The following is a 22,500-nucleotide window of genomic DNA, read 5'->3' as shown; positions in this document are numbered from 1 at the left end:
CGTGGACCAGTGGAGGACTATACTTTGTTCATAACACCACAGTATTGAGTAATGTGCGTTCTTCCACATAGGGCAAGCTAGAATGAACTATCTTACCCAGGACCGCCGGAGCAGTGTGGACCAGTGGAGGACTACACAATCATGAGGTTTGATATCGACTTGTGTGTTTCAATAGGGTACCGATGGTATGTTTTGAACCGATTTGATTTAGCCATTCTGAAGTCATCACTTGGTTGAAGCGCTGAACTAGGGAGGGGCATCGTTTACATATATATTGGTTTTCGCATGCTCTACTAGGTTAATGTCATAGGGTTGGCTATCGAGCATGCCCAAGTGATGACTTGATTGTGTGCTTGCTTGAATTCTTCACATTTCATACCATCGGTTAGTTGTCGAATCATTCCTCGATCATAACCTTCGTTCTTGGTTCATGTATGCTCTCTTCCACATAGGGCAAGCTAGAATTAACTATCTTACCCAGGACCGCCGAAGCAGCGTGGACCAGGGGAGAACTATACTTTGTCTTGTATGCCCTCTTCCACATAGGGCAAGCTAGAACTAACTATCTTACCCAGGACCGCCGAAGCAGCGTGGACCAGTGGAGGACTATACTTTGTTCATTACACCACAGTATTAAGTATGGTGTCCTCTTCCACATAGGGCAAGCTAGAACTAACTATCTTACCCAGGACCGCCGAAGCAGTGTGGACCAGGGGAGGACTATACTTTATACTTCACACACTAGCCATACTGAAGTCATCACTTGGTTGAAGCGCTGAACTACGGCGGGGTAATCGTTTACAGGTTATAATCATATAGCTGCATGCTCATTAGTAGATAATGGAATATTGTATGGCAATATGAGCATGCCCAAGTGATGACTTTGTTTCAAGCTCAACAGGTAGGGTATTGAGTCCTCTTCCACATTGGGCAAGCTAGAATGAACTATCTTACCCAGGACCGCCGGAGCAGCGTGGACCAGTGGAGGACTCTATACTTTATACTTCACACCACAGTATTGAGTACGACTTGCATAAAGCCCCTAATGAGAACCACGAGGGCTCTCTCAATGTAGAACCACGAGGGCTCTAGTACCGATTCTCTCGGTACGGCTTGGTCCGTGTTCCTTTATGCTTGTACTCTAAGTATTAAGTATTGTGTCCTCTTCCACATAGGGCAAGCTAGAACTAACTATCTTACCCAGGACCGCCGAAGCAGTGTGGACCAGGGGAGGACTATACTTTATACTTCACACACTAGCCATACTGAAGTCATCACTTGGTGGGGGTGAACTACGGCGGTATCTATCGTTTTGGTTCGGTCTATATAGGGTCGCTTGCATGCTCATTCGAATATAATGTAATTGTGTATGGCAATATGAGCATGCCCAAGTGATGACTTTGTTTCAAGCTCAACAGGTAGGGTATTGAGTCCTCTTCCACATAGGGCAAGCTAGAATGAACTATCTTACCCAGGACCGCCGGAGCAGCGTGGACCAGTGGAGGACTCTATACTTTATACTTCACACCACAGTATTGAGTACTTCTTGCATAAAGCCCCTAATGAGAACCACGAGGGCTCTCTCAATGTAGAACCACAAGGGCTCTAGTACCGATTCTCTCGGTACGGCTTGGTCCGTGTTCCTTTATGCTTGTACTCTTAGAAAGTCTCAACCCGGAGGTCTTGACTTTGATTGTCATAGTTGGACTACGACGGGGTATCCGACTCATCGAATACCCCAGAAGCACACCATCTTTCGGGTAGGCGGTACGCGTACCTCCGGACGCGGAAGTCTCAACCCGGAGGTCTTGACTTTGTATTGTCATAGTTGGACTACGACGGGGTATCCGACTCATCGAATACCCCAGAAGCACACCATCTTTCGGGTAGGCGGTACGCGTACCTCCGGACGCGGAAGTCTCAACCCGGAGGTCTTGACTTTGATTGTCATAGTTGGACTACGACGGGGCATCCGACCATTGCTGATCGAACACCCCTGATTCACCATCTTTCGGGTAGGCGGTACGCGTACCTCCGGACGCGGAAGTCTCAACCCGGAGGTCTTGACTTGGATTGTCATAGTTGGACTACGACGGGGCATCCGACCATTGCTGATCGAACACCCCTGATTCACCATCTTTCGGATAGGAGGTGCGCCCACCTCCGACGCGGAAGTCTCAACCCGGAGGTTCGGACTTAGAGTTTTTCCCATTCAAAAGTTTTTCTCTTAGCCATACTGAAGTCATCACTTGGTGAACGATTGAACTAGGGCGGGTTAATCGTTTATAGGTATCATGTGGTTTGCATGCTCTCTTAGGTTAAGGTCATGTGGTTGGCTATCGAGCATGCCCAAGTGATGACTTTGTTTCACGCTTGCTTGATTTCTTCATGATTCCCTGTTATATAGTGTAATCATTCGAGAACAGGGAATCTTTGGTTTTGCTCAACAGGTATTGGATGTCAACTTGGTATCTAGATCGCATTAAGTCTCAACCCTTAGGTTCGGACTTGTATAGTGACATCTTGTTACGGTCTTGAGTCTCAACCCGCAGGTTCGGACTACTTAGTGTTTGATCGAATATAATATGGCAACTTGTGCCTAAGTCTCAACCCGCAGGTTCGGACTTCTGTTTATTTGGCCAATGTATGTATAAGGCAACTTGTGCCTAAGTCTCAACCCGCAAGTTCGGACTTGTGTATTTGTTCGAAGTCATGTATAAGGCAACGTGTGCCTAAGTCTCAACTCGCAGGTTCGGACTTGTTAGTGTTTCGTCAACTTTCATATGGCAACTTGTGCCTAAGTCTCAACCCGCAGGTTCGGACTTGTGTATTTGTTCGAAGTCATGTATAAGGCAACTTGTGCCTAAGTCTCAACCCGCAGGTTCGGACTTGTGTATTTGTTCGAAGTCATGTATAAGGCAACGTGTGCCTAAGTCTCAACCCGCAGGTTCGGACTTCTATAGTGTTTCGTCAATTATCATATGGCAACTTGTGCCGAAGTCTCAACCCGCAGGTTCGGACTTCTATAGTGTTTCGTCAATTATCATATGGCAACTTGTGCCGAAGTCTCAACCCGCAGGTTCGGACTTCTGGAAGGATCACTTGGCCACTAATGATCCTTCCGCAGGTTCACCTACGGAAACCTTGTTACGACTTTTACTTCCTCTAAATCATCAAGTTCGGTCAACTTCGATAAAGCAGACGCGGTTCACGAGGATCCAGCGAACGATCATCTCCAAAGACCTCACTAAATAATCCATCGGTAGTAGCGACGGGCGGTGTGTACAAAGGGCAGGGACGTATTCAACGCTGGCTGATGACCAGCACTTACTAGAAGTTCCGAGTTCATATGGACCATTGCAATCCATAATCCCTACTAAGTGAGTATTTGAGTGATTTCCCGTTCCTCTCGGAATAGGAGACACGCTGCTACCCACATTGTAGCACGCGTGTAGCCCAGAACATCTAAGGGCATCACGGACCTGTTATCGCTCGATCTCATTTTGCTAAACACAAATTGTCCTGCTAAGCAGCGTACCGTAAGTGCACTTGCGCACACGAACAGCGAAGGTGTCAGGTCATACTCCACCGAAAGGTCCTAACCCGTTCCAATCGGCATCGACGCATTAACGCTGACTGCGTTCTAGTTAGCATATGTGAGTCACGTTCGTTATCGGAATTAACCAGACAAATCAATCCACGAACTAAGAACGGCCATGCACCACTACCCTTAAATTTGAGAAAGAGCTATTAATCTGTCTCACCTCCATAAGTTCGGACCTGGTAAGTTTTCCCGTGTTGAGTCAAATTGAACCGCAAGCTCCATTTCATTGTGGTGCCCTTCCGTCAATTCCTTTAAGTTTCAACTTTGCAACCATACTTCCCCCGGAACCTGACTTTGGTTTCCCGGAAGCTACTGAGAGCACCTGGTTGTAGCGTCTCCCAATTGCTAGTTGGCATCGTTTACGGTTAGAACTAGGGCGGTATCTAATCGCCTTCGATCCTCTAACTTTCGTTCTTGATTAAAGAAAGCATCCTTGACAAATGCCTTCGCTTTAGTTAGTCTTACGACGGTCTACGAATTTCACCTCTCGCGCCGTAATACTAGTGTCCCCAACTACTTCTGTTAATCATTACCTCCGGTCTGAGTACAAACCAATGAAAGATTAGACCAAGGTCGTATTCCATTATTCCATGCAAGATTATTCTAGGGCGTTTGGGCACCCTGCTTTAAGCACTCTAATTTGTTCAAGGTAAACGTGAGCGGTCGAGCTCTATGTTACACTTGCACCCGTTGAAGGGCACACCATGACACAGACTTGGTGCCCTACCACACCATTGAGTCGCAACCAGATTCCGACTTGGCCCACCGACCACGGGTTGACCGGGTCGGCGGAGCCGGACTGTGTTGGACAAGTATCAACTTCGAACGTTTTAACCGCAACAATTTTAATATACGCTAGTGGAGCTGGAATTACCGCGGCTGCTGGCACCAGACTTGCCCTCCACTTGATCCTCGTAGAAGGATTTATGCTCTACTCATTCCAATTATGAAACATCATTAAAGAGTTTCATATTGTTATTTCTCGTCACTACCTCCCCGTCCCGGGATTGGGTAATTTACGCGCCTGCTGCCTTCCTTGGATGTGGTAGCCATTTCTCAGGCTCCCTCTCCGGAATCGAACCCTGATTCCCCGTTACCCGTTGCAACCATGGTAGTCCTCTATACTACCATCCATAGTTGATAGGGCAGATATTTGCGAGATCTGTCGTCGGTGCGAGACCATACGATCAGCATCATTATCCAGACTTCAACTCAATGACACGGAGAACCCGCGATTGGTTTGACTAATAAGTGCACCAGTTCCCGCGAGGGTCCTGGCATGTTGCATGTATTAGCTCTAGATTTTCCACAGTTATCCAAGTAACTAGGTTGATGATCTCGTAAATTATAGCTGTTATACTGAGCCTTATGCGGTTTCACATTAAATCTGTTTGTACTTAGACATGCATGGCTTAACCTTTGAGACGAGCGTATATTACTGGTAGGATCAACCAGAATTCCGACTTTGCGTTCGAATGTTCATTGTCCCATTGCACCCGGAGGAGCAAACACCACGTTCTATATGTTGTCAAGTCCGGTAGCACACGGGAGGCGAGCCCCCGTGCGAACCTCATTGCCCTCGTATCACACACACCCGATGCACCGGACAGGCACTTGAGCGGCATTCGACTCCGCTAAGCGCACGTGCGCCCGATTGTGCATGCGCTGACGGGGCCTTCATACCCCTACCACAGCGACCTTATGCCAAACTTCCATGAATACTTAGGTGAGCTGACAAGGGCCTTCATTTCCCTACCATCAACTAAAGGACACGCTAGGCGCGTCCGATCATTGCAACTGCGGGGCTTTCATACCCCAATCACCACAGTACGCAATTCACCAGAGTTTAATCACAACCCCCCCGGACATGGCACACTATTAACTTGCAACAAAACTTAGTGTGTGCCGGGCACATCGGTTCCACAAAATCATTCCCGATGTACCCCAATTGGGGTTGTGAACGCATCCATGGTCCTCTGACACACCCAACCAAGCGTGGATACTACATACCTCAAACACCCAGTACACTAACAGACAAATCAATATATGGTTGCTTTCCCCCAGACATTTGCCAATCACTTGGCACCCGGACAGGAACTCGCTCCTGATTGCGCCATTGCCACCCATTTGCCAAGAGCGAGTTCTGTATGTAGATTTCATTTGGAAAGACAACCGTGTACTGGATATTCTATCCGACGATTACAGATGACGAGTACGAGACTCGACTACACTCACGGATAATACATTTTGGGTCGAGATTGCTTTCGGGGTTTTCGATTGGTCTTGCGCTTGTAAACGTATAACTTTGACTTGTGGTAACCTCGGTATGTTAGTCGATCACGTGGTTGTGAACTGGGTAAGGGTGGGCAATCTGTTCACTTGCACTCTGGGTAGGAATAGGTGAGCGCTATAGGTTAAGATCATTGTATGGTTCCATCGTGATGACTTTCGCTAGATAGTAGGATGTTTGGATAGTTATAACGTTTTTGGCCATTTGTTCATAGTGTTCGGTTCATTGAGGAATTCGATTGGTCTTTGCTTCACACACGTGGTCGATCACTTGGATGTGAACTAGGGTGAGAATAAGGTGTTCACTAGTGCTCTTAGGTTTTGGATCAGTACTGAGCACTTGATTGGTTTCGCATAATATGTATCCATAGTGATGACTCTTTCCAGCTTAAGATTTCGTGACCGGTTTCGAATCCTTCCCACGTTCGCTTTTACTTGGTTAGGTTTTCGAGTGTAGATTTGAAAGCAATCTCATGTATGTATCCCATCTGATATAAGCCACTGACAGTTCATGTCACCTCGTTCAACTCTCGCTGGGTCACAGAAGTATGTTACTGCGCCCATTATCCCTACTCGGATAGGTTCGGTTCGTTCGTTTTATACTACGGTGAGTAAACTCAATTTGTGCATCGCATAGCCATGGAAAGCAAGCTTTCGCGGGCCTCTTCGACTGTTTTGATACGAGCTGTGCCCGTGATGCTTGTCATCCCAGGATACTAGACCCCTTTGGACGACCGCATGACCATCAGAAAGTAAATTCCACGTTCGATTTGGGGTGTGAACCCCGAACATAAAGTCTTTGTGTAGAACCACGAGGGCTCTATAGTACCGATTCTCTCGGTACGCTTGGTCCGTGTTCCTTTATGTTCGTACTCTTGTGAATAAGATTCACGTTCGTTTTGGGATATTTGCTACTGTCACCGTTTGAGTACTATGGGGCTTGAACCCCTAACATAAAGTCTTTGTGTAGAACCACGAGGGTTCTATAGTACCGATTCTCTCGGTACGCTTGGTCCGTGTTCCTTTATGTTCGTACTCTTGTGTGTATAATATTCATGTTCGGTTTGGGATATTTGCTACTTTCACCAGGGTCCCGTTCTTCATACAAGTCTGCCTTGCTAATGTGGTAACTTTATAGTGTAGTTCTGACATCCCAATTTTGGGACTTAGCCGATTTTTCGTATATTTCCATATGACCCATAGGGTCCCTTTCTTCATACAAGCTTGCCTAGGGCGATCGGTCAAAACTTGTCTTACTATTCGATTGGTCTTCGCACTTTCACCCTAGGCAGTTCGCCTAGGTCTGTCTTCTTGAGGAGGCCAAAACCCGAAATAAGGAGGTTCGGCCGACCCTGAAACCTCCCCTGTCTGAACTACACTAACCCGATTTTTCAGGGTCCTCAGCGCCATACAACTTTGCCTAGGTCACTTGTACTCTTGACTTAGGCCATCCGACTTGGTCCGTGTTTCTTCCTAGGGTTCACCTAGGTACTTTGCCTTGCTTGATGTGGTAACTTTTTAGTGTAGTTCAGACATCCTAATTTTGGGACTTAGCCGATTTTTCATGTATTTCCATATGACCCATAGGGTCCCTTTCTTCATACAAGCTTGCCTAGGGCGATCGGTCAAAACTTGTCTTACTATTCGATTGGTCTTCGCACTTTCACCCTAGGCAGTTCGCCTAGGTCTGTCTTCTTGAGGAGGCCAAAACCCGAAATAAGGAGGTTCAGCCGACCCAGAAACCTCCCCTGTCTGAACTACACTAACCCGATTTTTCAGGGTCCTCAGCGCCATACAACTTTGCCTAGGTCACTTGTACTCTTGACTTAGGCCATCTGACTTGGTCCGTGTTTCTTCCTAGGGTTCACCTAGGTACTTTGCCTTGCTTGCTGTGGTAACTTTTTAGTGTAGTTCAGACATCCCAATTTTGGGACTTAGCCGATTTTTCATGTATTTCCATATGACCCATAGGGTCCCTTTCTTCATACAAGCTTGCCTAGGGCGATCGGTCAAAACTTGTCTTACTATTCGATTGGTCTTCGCACTTTCACCCTAGGCAGTTTGCCTAGGTGTAGCTTCTTGAGGAGGTCAAAACCCAAAATAAGGAGGTTCAGCCGACCCAAAAACCTCCCCTGTCTAAACTACACTAACCAGATTTTTCAGGGTCCTCACCGTCATACAACTTTGCCTAGGTCACTTGTTCTCTTGACTTAGGCCATCTGACTTGGTCCGTGTTTCTTGCTAGGGTTCACCTAGGTACTTTGCCTTGCTTGATGTGGTAACTTTTTAGTGTAGTTCAGACATCCCAATTTTGGGACTTAGCCGATTTTTCATGTATTTCCATATGACCCATAGGGTCCCTTTCTTCATACAAGCTTGCCTAGGGCGATCGGTCAAAACTTGTCTTACTATTCGATTGGTCTTCGCACTTTCACCCTAGGCAGTTTGCCTAGGTGTAGCTTCTTGAGGAGGTCAAAACCCAAAATAAGGAGGTTCAGCCGACCCAAAAACCTCCCCTGTCTAAACTACACTAACCAGATTTTTCAGGGTCCTCACCGTCATACAACTTTGCCTAGGTCACTTGCACTCTTGACTTAGGCCATCTGACTTGGTCCGTGTTTCTTGCTAGGGTTCACCTAGGTAGTTTGCCTTGCTTGATGTGGTAACTTTTTAGTGTAGTTCTGACATCCCAATTTTGGGACTTAGCCGATTTTTCATGTATTTCCATATGACCCTTAGGGTCCCTTTCTTCATACAAGCTTGCCTAGGGCGATCGGTCAAAACTTGTCTTACTATTCGATTGGTCTTCGCACTTTCACCCTAGGCAGTTTGCCTAGGTCTGTCTTCTTGAGGAGGCCAAAACCCGAAATAAGGAGGTTCAGCCGACCCAGAAACCTCCCCTGTCTGAACTACACTAACCCGATTTTTCAGGGTCCTCAGCGCCATACAACTTTGCCTAGGTCACTTGTACTCTTGACTTAGGCCATCTGACTTGGTCCGTGTTTCTTCCTAGGGTTCACCTAGGTACTTTGCCTTGCTTGCTGTGGTAACTTTTTAGTGTAGTTCAGACATCCCAATTTTGGGACTTAGCCGATTTTTCATGTATTTCCATATGACCCATAGGGTCCCTTTCTTCATACAAGCTTGCCTAGGGCGATCGGTCAAAACTTGTCTTACTATTCGATTGGTCTTCGCACTTTCACCCTAGGCAGTTTGCCTAGGTGTAGCTTCTTGAGGAGGTCAAAACCCAAAATAAGGAGGTTCAGCCGACCCAAAAACCTCCCCTGTCTAAACTACACTAACCAGATTTTTCAGGGTCCTCACCGTCATACAACTTTGCCTAGGTCACTTGTTCTCTTGACTTAGGCCATCTGACTTGGTCCGTGTTTCTTGCTAGGGTTCACCTAGGTACTTTGCCTTGCTTGATGTGGTAACTTTTTAGTGTAGTTCAGACATCCCAATTTTGGGACTTAGCCGATTTTTCATGTATTTCCATATGACCCATAGGGTCCCTTTCTTCATACAAGCTTGCCTAGGGCGATCGGTCAAAACTTGTCTTACTATTCGATTGGTCTTCGCACTTTCACCCTAGGCAGTTTGCCTAGGTGTAGCTTCTTGAGGAGGTCAAAACCCAAAATAAGGAGGTTCAGCCGACCCAAAAACCTCCCCTGTCTAAACTACACTAACCAGATTTTTCAGGGTCCTCACCGTCATACAACTTTGCCTAGGTCACTTGCACTCTTGACTTAGGCCATCTGACTTGGTCCGTGTTTCTTGCTAGGGTTCACCTAGGTAGTTTGCCTTGCTTGATGTGGTAACTTTTTAGTGTAGTTCTGACATCCCAATTTTGGGACTTAGCCGATTTTTCATGTATTTCCATATGACCCTTAGGGTCCCTTTCTTCATACAAGCTTGCCTAGGGCGATCGGTCAAAACTTGTCTTACTATTCGATTGGTCTTCGCACTTTCACCCTAGGCAGTTTGCCTAGGTGTAGCTTCTTGATGAGGCCAAAACCCAAAATAAGGGGGTTCGGCCGACCCAATATCCTACCCTGTCTAAACTACACTAACCAGATTTTTCAGGGTCCTCAGCGCCATACAACTTTGCCTAGGTCACTTGTTCTATTGACTTAGGCCATCTGACTTGGTCCGTGTTTCTTCCTAGGGTTCACCTAGGTACTTTGCCTTGCTTGGTGTGGTAACTTTTTAGTGTAGTTCTGACATCCTCATTTTGGGACTTAGCCGATTTTTCGTAAAATACCATATGACCCATATGGGTCCTTTCCTTCATATAAGTTTGCCTTGCTTGGTATGGTAACATTTGAGTGTAGTTCTGACATCATCATTTTGCGACTTAGCCGATTTTTCGTAAAATACCATATGACCCATATGGGTCCTTTGCTTCATATAAGTTTGCCTTGCTTGGTGTGGTAACATTTGAGTGTAGTTCTGACATCCCCATTTTGGGACTTAGCCGATTTTTCAATCAATACCATATGACCCATCAGGGTCCTTTGCTTCATATAAGTTTGCCTTGCTTGGTGTGGTAACATTTGAGTGTAGTTCTGACATCCCCATTTTGGGACTTAGCCGATTTTTCGTAAAATACCATATGACCCATCAGGGTCCTTTCCTTCATATAAGTTTGCCTTGCTTGGTGTGGTAACATTTGAGTGTAGTTCAGACATCCCCATTTTGGGACTTAGCCGATTTTTCGTAAAATACCATATGACCCATATGGGTCCTTTGCTTCATATAAGTTTGCCTTGCTTGGTGTGGTAACTTTTTAGTGTAGTTCTGACATCCCCATTTTGGGACTTAGCCGATTTTTCGTAAAATACCATATGACCCATCAGGGTCCTTGCCTTCATATAAGTTTGCCTTGCTTGGTGTGGTAACATTTTAGTGTAGTTCTGACATCACCATTTTGGGACTTAGCCGATTTTTCGTAAAATACCATATGACCCATCAGGGTCCTTTGCTTCATATAAGTTTGCCTTGCTTGGTGTGGTAACACATGAGTGTAGTTCTGACATCCCCATTTTGGGACTTAGCCGATTTTTCGACCAATACCATATGACCCATCAGGGTCCTTTGCTTCATATAAGTTTGCCTTGCTTGGTGTGGTAACATTTGAGTGTAGTTCTGACATCCCCATTTTGGGACTTAGCCGATTTTTCGTAAAATACCATATGACCCATCAGGGTCCTTTCCTTCATATAAGTTTGCCTTGCTTGGTGTGGTAACATTTGAGTGTAGTTCAGACATCCCCATTTTGGGACTTAGCCGATTTTTCGTAAAATACCATATGACCCATATGGGTCCTTTGCTTCATATAAGTTTGCCTTGCTTGGTGTGGTAACTTTTTAGTGTAGTTCTGACATCCCCATTTTGGGACTTAGCCGATTTTTCGTAAAATACCATATGACCCATCAGGGTCCTTGCCTTCATATAAGTTTGCCTTGCTTGGTGTGGTAACATTTGAGTGTAGTTCAGACATCCCCATTTTGGGACTTAGCCGATTTTTCGTAAAATACCATATGACCCATATGGGTCCTTTGCTTCATATAAGTTTGCCTTGCTTGGTGTGGTAACTTTTTAGTGTAGTTCTGACATCCCCATTTTGGGACTTAGCCGATTTTTCGTAAAATACCATATGACCCATCAGGGTCCTTGCCTTCATATAAGTTTGCCTTGCTTGGTGTGGTAACATTTTAGTGTAGTTCTGACATCACCATTTTGGGACTTAGCCGATTTTTCGTAAAATACCATATGACCCATCAGGGTCCTTTGCTTCATATAAGTTTGCCTTGCTTGGTGTGGTAACACATGAGTGTAGTTCTGACATCCCCATTTTGGGACTTAGCCGATTTTTCGACCAATACCATATGACCCATCAGGGTCCTTTGCTTCATATAAGTTTGCCTTGCTTGGTGTGGTAACATTTGAGTGTAGTTCTGACATCCCCATTTTGGGACTTAGCCGATTTTTCGATCCATCCTATATGACCCATCAGGGTCCTTTTTCTTCATATAAGTTTCCCAAGACTTAGTGCTTTTTACCTTTGGACACCAATATCACCCTTACGGGTTTCTTTGATCTTCTCACTTTGTATTGACCAAATGTAGGTCTTGCCATGCCAAACATATAATTGTTCTACACCAAGTCTCTATCTCGTACCGCCAGCTCGGTACATTCGATCAACCTGCCCTTAAGGCACCCGGGACTTAGCCATTTTTTCACATTTTTCATGATTTTGAGGCAACTTTTCTCGACTTTGTCACCTTATATCACCAAGATCCTTTCCCTTTAGCGCTTCACTCTGTTCGTATGATATTTAGCGCTGACTATCACCTTTCTATCGCTGACCTCAACTTCTTATTCGGTGCCATAGAGCCAGAGATATTTGGTGTATGCTGTTATAAGGGAAGTTTGTCACTTTTTCAAAGGCCCACTTTGGGACGCCCATATCTCACCTTCACGTATCTTCGATCTTCTTGTCGTCTATGGACGAAACTTAGGTCTTGTATTGGCCAACTTATAAATGTTCTACGGCCAAGCCGTATCTCTTACCGCCAGCCCGGTATTCATGGACTTAGTCGGATTTTCGCCTCTCGTGGTAACAATTTCTGACTTTGACTCACAATAACACCCGAACGGTCACATGCTAGCGCTTTGCTTGGTAGGAATTATAGTTAGCGCTACCTTTTCTCTTTCCATCGATACCTTGTTCGTTCCATTCCATGCCATACAGCCGAAGTTATGATGTTTCCCGTTTTCCATATCATGTGGAGCTTATGCTCTGGGAAAACCATCTAACACCTGTACCACCCTTTTGGGTACCACCGATCTCGTCACTATGTTCGGGCCAAATATAGGTTATAACATGCCCAACATATAATTGTTCTACACCAAGTCTCTATCTCTTACCGCCTGCTCGGTATTTTACTCGTAAGTCCAAATTTCACAACTTGTACTTTTTGGCCCAATGTACTCGAGTTTCAATTTTGGTAACATTTTTCGACTTTGACACTTAATAACTTCCAAATCATGCTAGTTAGCGCTTTGCTTTCTTCTAGTCGTATCTAGCGCTGGGTGTTACCTTTCCAAAACATATCCTAGCTTAACAATCCATGCCATACAGCCGGAGCTATACGGTGCACAAGTCAAATCCATTTTAGCCATGTTTCATTTTTGCTAATTTTTGACCACTCGTATCACCCTTCCAGAGTGGTCCGATCTTCTCGCTTTCTATGGACGACTTTTAGGTCTCGTAGAGGCAAACTTATAAGTATTCTACGTCAACCCGCTATCTCTTACCGCTTGCTCGGTATTCTTGGTCTTGTGTGATTTTTGGCCATTTTGGTATTATTTTTCCACTTTGTCGCTTAATAACTCAGTTTTGCTCAACACTTAGCGCTTCGGTTGTTTGGGATTATAGTTAGCGCTCGGTTCGACCTTTCCAACACTGATCTAAGCTTGTCTATCCGTTCCATACAGCCTGAGTTATTCGCGATACCGTGTTTCAATCCATTTCTCAAGTCTCGTTTTGGTCCAACTTTGAACCAGCCATATCACCCTGATGGGTACCTCCGATCTTCTCGCTCTATATTGGCCAAAGTTAGGTCTTGTGGTAACGTACTTATGATTGTTCTACGCCGTGTTCGTAGCTCTTATCGTTCGCCCGCTATTTTCGATCATAAGGTGAATTTTCGCCTCTAAACCACCATTTTTCACCTTTGCCCTCTAATATGACCGACTTGCTCAACACCTAGCGCTTCGCTTGGTAGGACACATAGCTAGCGCTCGTCAAGACCTTTCCAACGCATATCCAAGCTTTCCGATCCGAGCCATACAGCCTGAGCTATAGGCGATACCGTTTTTCCCATTTTCTTGGTCACACGCACTTTAGGGTACCCCTTTTTGCCTTTGACCCTTAATACCTCCTCCGGGTCACTAGTAGGCGCTCAGCTTGGTAGGAAACATAGCTAGAGCAGGCCTTCACCTTTCCAAAACTGCCGAAAGTGTACCGATCCGACATCTAGAACCAAAGTTATGGTCATTCCCATCATGCTCTACTTTCATGGTCAACCTCCACCAAGCACACCTAGGTTGGACCAACTTTCACCAACTCATCTCGAACCCCAAATTTGCTTCGACCTACTAGGTTTCCCTAGTAAAGTGGTCAAAACATCCATTACAACACGACTGGTCTTTCTGGTGGTCGACCTAGGCGACTTTGTTCGACGACCACCACCCCATGGAACTAAAAGACGTCCCTTGATACGGACCACCGATACATTTTCCGGCCTGTCTAAACTACACTCATCGAAATTTTTTTGGGTCCCCACCGTCATACAAGTTTCCCTAGGTCAAGTTTTTCTTCCGGATCGGCCGCGGACCTCACTTTTCATTATCTAGGGAGGCCATAGGGCCCCAAAAGGGGTTTTTTAAAATTTTCGACACTTTCGACTTTGGTCGGATTTTTTCCGATTTTGGTCCGACCTAGGGACTTGGTGGTCCAAGGAGCCTCGGGACCAAACTTTTTTCTCAGGGGTCCCTACCTCCATACAACTTTGCCTAGGTAAATTTTTTGTTCCAAATCGACCGCGGATTTCACTTTTCAATATCTGGGGCTCGTGTAGAGTCCGAATATGAGGTTTTCTCATTTTTCGACATTTTCGACTTTTTTCGACTTTTTTCGGGTTTTTCGACCTAGGGGTCCGCCGAACAAATTTTGGGTCAAAAATTTTTATTGAACTAGTCGAAAGTACGCAAAAAGATAAGACTTTTTGCCGAAGACACCATGCCCCGGAACCGACTCCTTCCCCTTCAAAATAGGGGACAAACGTGATTTTTGAAACTTTTCCTTAGGGAGCCCAAGACTTAGAAAATTTTCAAATTCTCGATTTTTCGATTGCGAGCTAGCGCTTTGCGGTCTTCGGCAATGTTGTAGATCTCGACGAGATAAAACTTTTTGGTCAAAGGACATTTTGCCCTCCGACCCCTCCTTCCCCCCGCAAATCGCCCCCCAAAGTGCAATTTTTGCATTTTCACCTCTTTGCATGCACTGTTCGGCCCAAATGGCCACTTTCTATGGGTCTGAGCGCTTTGCGGTCTTCGGCAAACTTTTAGAGCGTACCAAGCCCTAATTATAATTGTTCTACACCAACTTCGTACCTCTTCATCCCTGGCCGCTATTCGCGTACCAAGGTAATTTTTGTTCATTTTATCAACATTTTTCATCTTTGACTGTTTACATCGGCCTTGCCATGAACCGATAGCGCTTCGCTGTGTTCTAACGTAAGTTAGTACTACTCAATACCTTTCCAAATCATGTCTTAGATTGTCATTTGCTTGCTTACAGCCGGAGCTATGAGCGATACAGTAAAAAGTACCGAAACTTGGAAAAATCCTTGGATCGCCCATATCCCCCCTTTGGGGACCAGATATCGAAAAATGTTCTTATTCAAAAAGTTGCGCCTTAACGTGTTCTAGTTATGCCTAGAACATTTCACTTCGCTAGCTGGCCTGCAACTTAGCCGTAATTGGGATTTTAGGGTGTTCATGGAGGGCCCATTTCCTGCGACTTGGTATCTTTTGGGCCCTATGTTTCTCTAATATCTCCACAAGTTTTCCAGATAGCTTTCTCATACTTTCAGGGTGCCTAGAGCACCTCAAGACCTTTCCAACGCTATGCCGTTCGCCTCGCTCGGACATCTACAGCCGAAGTTATTCGAGGTACACGGTACCTTACCCTGTTTTCTCAGTACTTGGTCGAAAATTTCGATCAGCCATATGACCGACTTGGACAACCCTGAGCGGGTTGGCCCCATATAACTAAACTTTTGTCTCTTGTAGGCAAACTTATAAATGTTCTACGTCAACTCGCTATCTCGTACCGCCTTGACGGTATACTTGGTCCAAGGGCCATTTCCAGCGACTTGGTCGCAATTTCGCTCTAAGTTTCGCTAATACCTTCGTCCGTGGACATGGTGATTTTTTGTTCGTATTTTTCCTTGATAGTCCCACTCAAGACTATTCCATACCAGAGCCAAGCGTCCCGCTAAGTGCCATACAGCCTGAGCAGTAATTCATGAAAGGTACCTCTACCAGTTTTTGCCATACTTGGGTACAAACTTTGTATCGCCCATATCTCCACTTTGGAGGCCAGCCAGCACCTTTGCCCCATATACTTTTTTCTTGGTCATACCATGCACTAAATATAATTGTTCTACGCCAACTTGCTATCTCTTCTCTAACTTGCCGTTATTCTTGGTCCAAGTCCCATTTCATTCGTTTTCGGACCCATTTTGCTATATGTTTCACTAATAGCTTCGGCCATGGACAAGCTGATATTCTGTTTGTATTTTTGCTTGATAGTCCCACTCAAGACCATTCCAAAACACACCGCAACTTGTCGCTCGGTGGCAAACTGACCGAGTTATAATTCATGAAAGATACCTCAACTTGGTACACCATGTGGTCGGCCCAAACCATATACCGACCAAACGACCGACTTGGAGCACCCTGACCGGGTTGCCCCCATATAATGAAAGTTGCGTCTCTACACGCCCAACTTATGAATATTCTACGCCAAGTCGCTATCTCTTACCGGTAAGCCGGTATTCACCTTCCAAGGGTGATTTTGGTCAAGTGCCATTTCCTGCGACTTGGTCCCCGAATTGGACCATCATCACCTAATATCTCCGTGGTCTTTCAACTCAGCCTCATAAAACTTTCAGGGTAGATAGGTCTCCCCAAGACCTTTCCAACGGTGAGCCGTTTGCCTCGCTCGGCCATCTACAGCCGAAGTTATTAATGGTACTTGGTACCTTACCCTGTTTTTTCCATACTTGTTCGTACTTGGGTACAAACTTTGGATCGCCCATATCTCCACTTTGGAGGCCAGCTAGCACCTTGGCCCCATATACTTTTTTGTTGGTCATGCCATGCACCAAATATAATTGTTCTACGCCAACTTGCTATCTCTTCTCCAACTTGCCGTTATTCTTGGTCCAATTCCCATTTCATTCGTTTTTGGACCCATTTTGCTATATGTTTCACTAATAGCTTCGGCCATGGACAAGCTGATTTTCGATTGGTATTTTTCCTTGATAGTCCCACTCAAGACCATTCCAAAACACACCGCAGCTTGTCGCTCGGTGGCAAACTGACCAAGTTATAATTCATGAAAGGTACCTCAACTTGGCACACCACGTGGTCGGCCCAAACCATAAACCAACCAAACGACCGACTTGGAGCACCCTGACCGGGTTGGCCCCATATAATAAAAGTTGCGTCTCTACACGCCCAACTTATGAATATTCTACGCCAAGTCGCTATCTCTTACCGGTAAGCCGGTATTCACCTTCCAAGGGTGATTTTGGTCAAGCGCCATTTCCTGCGACTTGGTCCCCGAATTGGACCATCATCACCTAATATCTCCGTGGTCTTTCAACTCAGCCTCATGAAACTTTCAGGGTAGATAGGTCTCCCCAAGACCTTTCCAACGGTGAGCCGTTTGCCTCGCTCGGCCATCTACAGCCGAAGTTATTAATGGTACTTGGTACCTTACCCTGTTTTTTCCATACTTGTTCGTACTTGGGTACAAACTTTGGATCGCCCATATCTCCACTTTGGAGGCCAGCCAGCACCTTGGCCCCATATACTTTTTTGTTGGTGATACCATGCACCAAATATAGTTGTTCTACGCAAGCTTGCTATCTCTTCTCCAACTTGCGGTTATTTTTGACTCAAGTCCCATTTCCATAGTTTTTGGTACCAATTTGCTCTATGTTTCGCTAATAGCTTCGCCCAAGGACTTTGTGATTTTTTGTTCGCATTTTTCCTAAATAGTCCCACTCAAGACTATTCCAAATCACACCTTAGCTTGTCGCTCAGTGCCATACAGCCAGAGTTTTAATTCATGAAAGGTACATCACCTTGGTACACCACGTGGTCGGTCCAAACCATCAACCAACCATATGACCGACTTCGAGTCGAGCTAGCGGCTAGGCTCAATATAATGAAATGCGTGTCTTGATGCGGGCTACTGACGGTCTGAACAATGTAGCTCGCTAGCTCGTCTCTAAACTTGTGTTTTGGTCGAATATTGGGTGTTCATGTACCACTTCGGGTAACATGGACTTTGGTGCAACTTTACCACTTGTGCACTTAATAACTTCCCGGTCATTCAAGTCTTTGCCTTCATACTTTCAGGGTAGTTAGGTCTCGTCGAGACCTTTCCATACATATGCCAAACTCATCGATCGGACATCTATAGCCCGAGTTATTCGCGGTACACCGTACCTTACCCTGTTTTTTCCTCAATTGGGTACAAACCTTGGAACACCCATATCGCCCCTTTAGAGACTAGCTGGCACGTTGGCCTCATACAATGATAAGTGCACCTCAACTAGGGCTACTGACGGTCAGAACATTTCAACTCGCTAGCTCGGGCCCACACTTGTGTTTTTCTCGAATATATGGTTCAAGTGTGCCACTTTGGGCACTTATGGACATTTTGTCCCCACACAACTTTCTTGCCTTGGTAGATAGGGTCTTGTGTTCTCGGGCAAAAAGATGCACCAAGATATGGTCTAACTTTCGTTCTTTTACCGCAAAGCGCTATCTCCAACACCCGAGGAGATAGAAAGTGATTATGTTCGGTACATCGGTCTTCCATGGCCTACTATGGTAAGCCCCTGCAGGTATGCAACCGAAGGTGCTTGGTACATATATTTGGTGCAATATCGGTGCAAAGTAGGTGTTTCCTTGATCGGGCTATAACTTTCTTGGTTGATGTTGGATTGCTTTGCGGTCTTCGGGGGATAGTTAGGGAACATGTTGGCCAACATTTTCTTATTCCTCAGCCTGGCCGTACCTCTTACCGTCTAGGCGGTATTCATGCTCTAAGTTGGAACTTGTGTTCCTTCGGGCAACTTTTCTGACTTTGACGCTTAATAACTTCCGTTCATATGCAGTCTAAGCTCTGCAACTCTCAGGAAAGCTAGTACTACTCATTTCTTTTCCATATCAGTCTTTGGCTTGTCGATCCGATGTCTACAGCCTTAGTTATTCACGTTCCCTGTGAAGGTAGGTTTTTGCCCATTTTCCAGTTCATGTGGTAACATTCCCGGACTTTGCCGGCTTTCTCTTCATGTGGTAACTTGCTTGCTTGTGTGGTAACTTGGAAGTGTATGTCTGACAGACCCAATCTCGGACTTAGCCGATTTTTCTCTTCATATCATATGGATCCATCACTAGGCCATCTTGCTTGCTTGTCTGGTAACTTGGAAGTGTATTTCTGACAGACCCAATCTGGGACTTAGCCGATTTTTCTCTTCATATCAAATGGATCCATCACTAGGCCATCTTGCTTGCTTGTGTGGTAACTTGGAAGTGTATTTCTGACAGACCCAATCTGGGACTTAGCCGATTTTTCTCTTCATATTATATGGATCCATCACTAGGCCATCTTGCTTGCTTGTGTGGTAACTTGAAAGTGTATGTCTGACAGAGCCAATCTGGGACTTAGCCGATTTTTCTCTTCATATTATATGGATCCATCACTAGGCCATCTTGCTTGCTTATGTGGTAACTTGGAAGTGTATTTCTGACAGACCCAATCTGGGACTTAGCCGATTTTTCTCTTCATATCATATGGATCCATCACTAGGCCAACTTGCTTGCTTGTGTGGTAACTTGAAAGTGTATGTCTGACAGAGCCAATCTGGGACTTAGCCGATTTTTCTCTTCATATTATATGGATCCATCACTAGGCCATCTTGCTTGCTTATGTGGTAACTTGGAAGTGTATTTCTGACAGACCCAATCTGGGACTTAGCCGATTTTTCTCTTCATATCATATGGATCCATCACTAGGCCATCTTGCTTGCTTGTGTGGTAACTTGGAAGTGTATTTCTGACAGACCCAATCTGGGACTTAGCCGATTTTTCTCTTCATATCATATGGATCCATCACTAGGCCAACTTGCTTGCTTGTGTGGTAACTTCGAAGTGTATGTCTGACAGACCCAATCTGGGACTTAGCCGATTTTTCTCTTCATATTATATGGATCTAGGACTTAGCCGATTTTTCTCTTCATATCATATGGATCTATCACTAGGCCATCTTGCTTGCTTGTGTGGTAACTTGGAAGTGTATTTCTGACAGACCCAATCTGGGACTTAGCCGATTTTTCTCTTCATATCATATGGATCCATCACTAGGCCATCTTGCTTGCTTGTGTGGTAACTTGATAGTGTATTTCCGACAGACCCAATCTCGGACTTAGCCGATTTTTCTATTCATATTATATGGATCCCTCACTAGGCCATCTTGCTTGCTTGTGTGGTAACTTGGAAGTGTATTTCTGACAGACCCAATCTGGGACTTAGCCGATTTTTCTCCTCATATCATATGGATCCATCACTAGGCCATCTTGCTTGCTTGTGTGGTAACTTGGAAGTGTATTTCTGACAGACCCAATCTCGGACTTAGCCGATTTTTCTCTTCATATTATATGGATCCTGGACTTAGCCGATTATTAGGTTATTATATATGGATCCTGGACTTAGCCGATTTTTCGCTTCATATAATTTGGATCCTGGACTTAGCCGATTATTAGGTTATAATATATGGATCCTGGACTTAGCCGATTTTTCTCTTCATATAATATGGATCCGGGACTTAGCCGATTTTTCGTTTCATATAATATGGATCCTGGACTTAGCCGATATTTCTCTTCATATAATATGGATCCGGGACTTAGCCGATTATTCTGTTCATATAATATGGATCCGGGACTTAGCCAATTTTTCTCTTCATGTGGTATCGTATGCCAATCGCTCACAAGTCATGGGATAAGGGTACTTGTGTTCTTCCATCTTCTAAGTCCCGCACGGGGACATCGTGATCGCCCCAAGTCCGGAATAGCGCCAAGTCAAGCCCCACGGTGGCCGTGCAGGACCTGTTAGCGGGGGCCCCACTGACAGCACTAATCCGGACTTAGAAATTATATCTTTCTAATCGAACACCACACACGCAACACCACCATACCACCATCTCCTTGCAAGTACCTAAGTACCCGCAACTCCATGGTGAAGGCAATGTCACTCCATCACCAACCTCTTTGCACTGCAAGCACTTGCGTACCCACAACACTCCGAAGAAGGCAACGGCGCACGATGCTCGACTCCACACACCACACCACACCACCGATGGCCAGCCAGCCAGCCAGCCCAGCTAAGGGCTAACCCACCAACCAACCACCAATGGCCTAGGCCAGCCGGATCCCACCTTCAAGTCCAAGCACAGCCAAGTGCAAGTACCGCCAAGTGTTCACCAACCAACCATCACACCAGGTCAGCCGGCCGGTACCCACCTTCAAGTGCCATTACCCTCGGGTGCAAGCTCAATCAAGTGTTAACCAACCAACCCGGCCAAGGCAGCCAACAGGCCGGCACCCTACAGCACCGACCCGCCATTACCACCTCAACCGTTGACCATGCAAGTGGCCTCGGACAACAGGTGACACCCGAAGTACATCCGAAGAGTGTATATCAAGTGTTTGTTCACCAAGTCCTCAACCAACCCCAAGTACCCGGAGGTACCCAGAGTGTTGGATCCGCCAACCACTACCAGCACTCCAAGTCCTTGCGAACCCAAAGTGTTTGCCCGGTAGGGCCATTGTATCACAACGCTTGCTACCATGCAAGTGGCCTCGAACAAGGTGACAGGGGTATCTTCACCAAGTTCTCAACCAACCCCAAGTACCCGGAGGTACCCAGAGTGTTGGGTCCGCCAACCACTACCAGCACTCCAAGTCCTCGCGAACATAAAGTGTTTGCCCGGTAGGGCCATTAGACCACAACGCTTGCTAACCATGCAAGTGGTCTCGGACAACAGGTGACACCCGAAGTACATCCGGAGAGTGTACAACAAGTGTTTGTTCACCAAGTCCTCAACCAACCCCAAGTACCCGGAGGTACCCAGAGTGTTGGGTCCGCCAACCACTACCAGCACTCTAAGTCCTCGCGAACCCAAAGTGTTTGCCCGGTAGGGCCATTAGACCACAACGCTTGCTAACCATGCAAGTGGTCTCGGACAACAGGCGATACCCGAAGTACATCCGAAGAGTGTATATCAAGTGTTTGTTCACCAAGTCCTCAACCAACCCCAAGTACCCGGAGGTACCCAGAGTGTTGGATCCGCAAACCCGTCCCGGCACTCCAAGTCCTTGCGAACCCAAAGTGTTTGCCCGGTAGGGCCATTGTATCACAACGCTTGCTACCATGCAAGTGGCCTCGGACAACAGGTGACACCCGAAGTACATCCGGAGAGTGTACAACAAGTGTTTGTTCACCAAGTCCTCAACCAACCCCAAGTACCCGGAGGTACCCAGAGTGTTGGATCCGCCAACCCGTCCCGGCACTCCAAGTCCTTGCGAACCCAAAGTGTTTGCCCGGTAGGGCCATTGAATCACAACGCTTGCTAACCATGCAAGTGGTCTCGGACAACAGGTGACACCCGAAGTACATCCGGAGAGTGTATATCAAGTGTTTGTTCACCAAGTCCTCAACCAACCCCAAGTACCCGGAGG

The sequence above is a fragment of the Anopheles coustani genome (genome assembly GCF_943734705.1).
Source record: "Anopheles coustani chromosome X unlocalized genomic scaffold, idAnoCousDA_361_x.2 X_unloc_39, whole genome shotgun sequence".
NCBI classification, from domain to species: domain Eukaryota; kingdom Metazoa; phylum Arthropoda; class Insecta; order Diptera; family Culicidae; genus Anopheles; species Anopheles coustani.
This window is presented reverse-complemented; position numbering follows the sequence as displayed.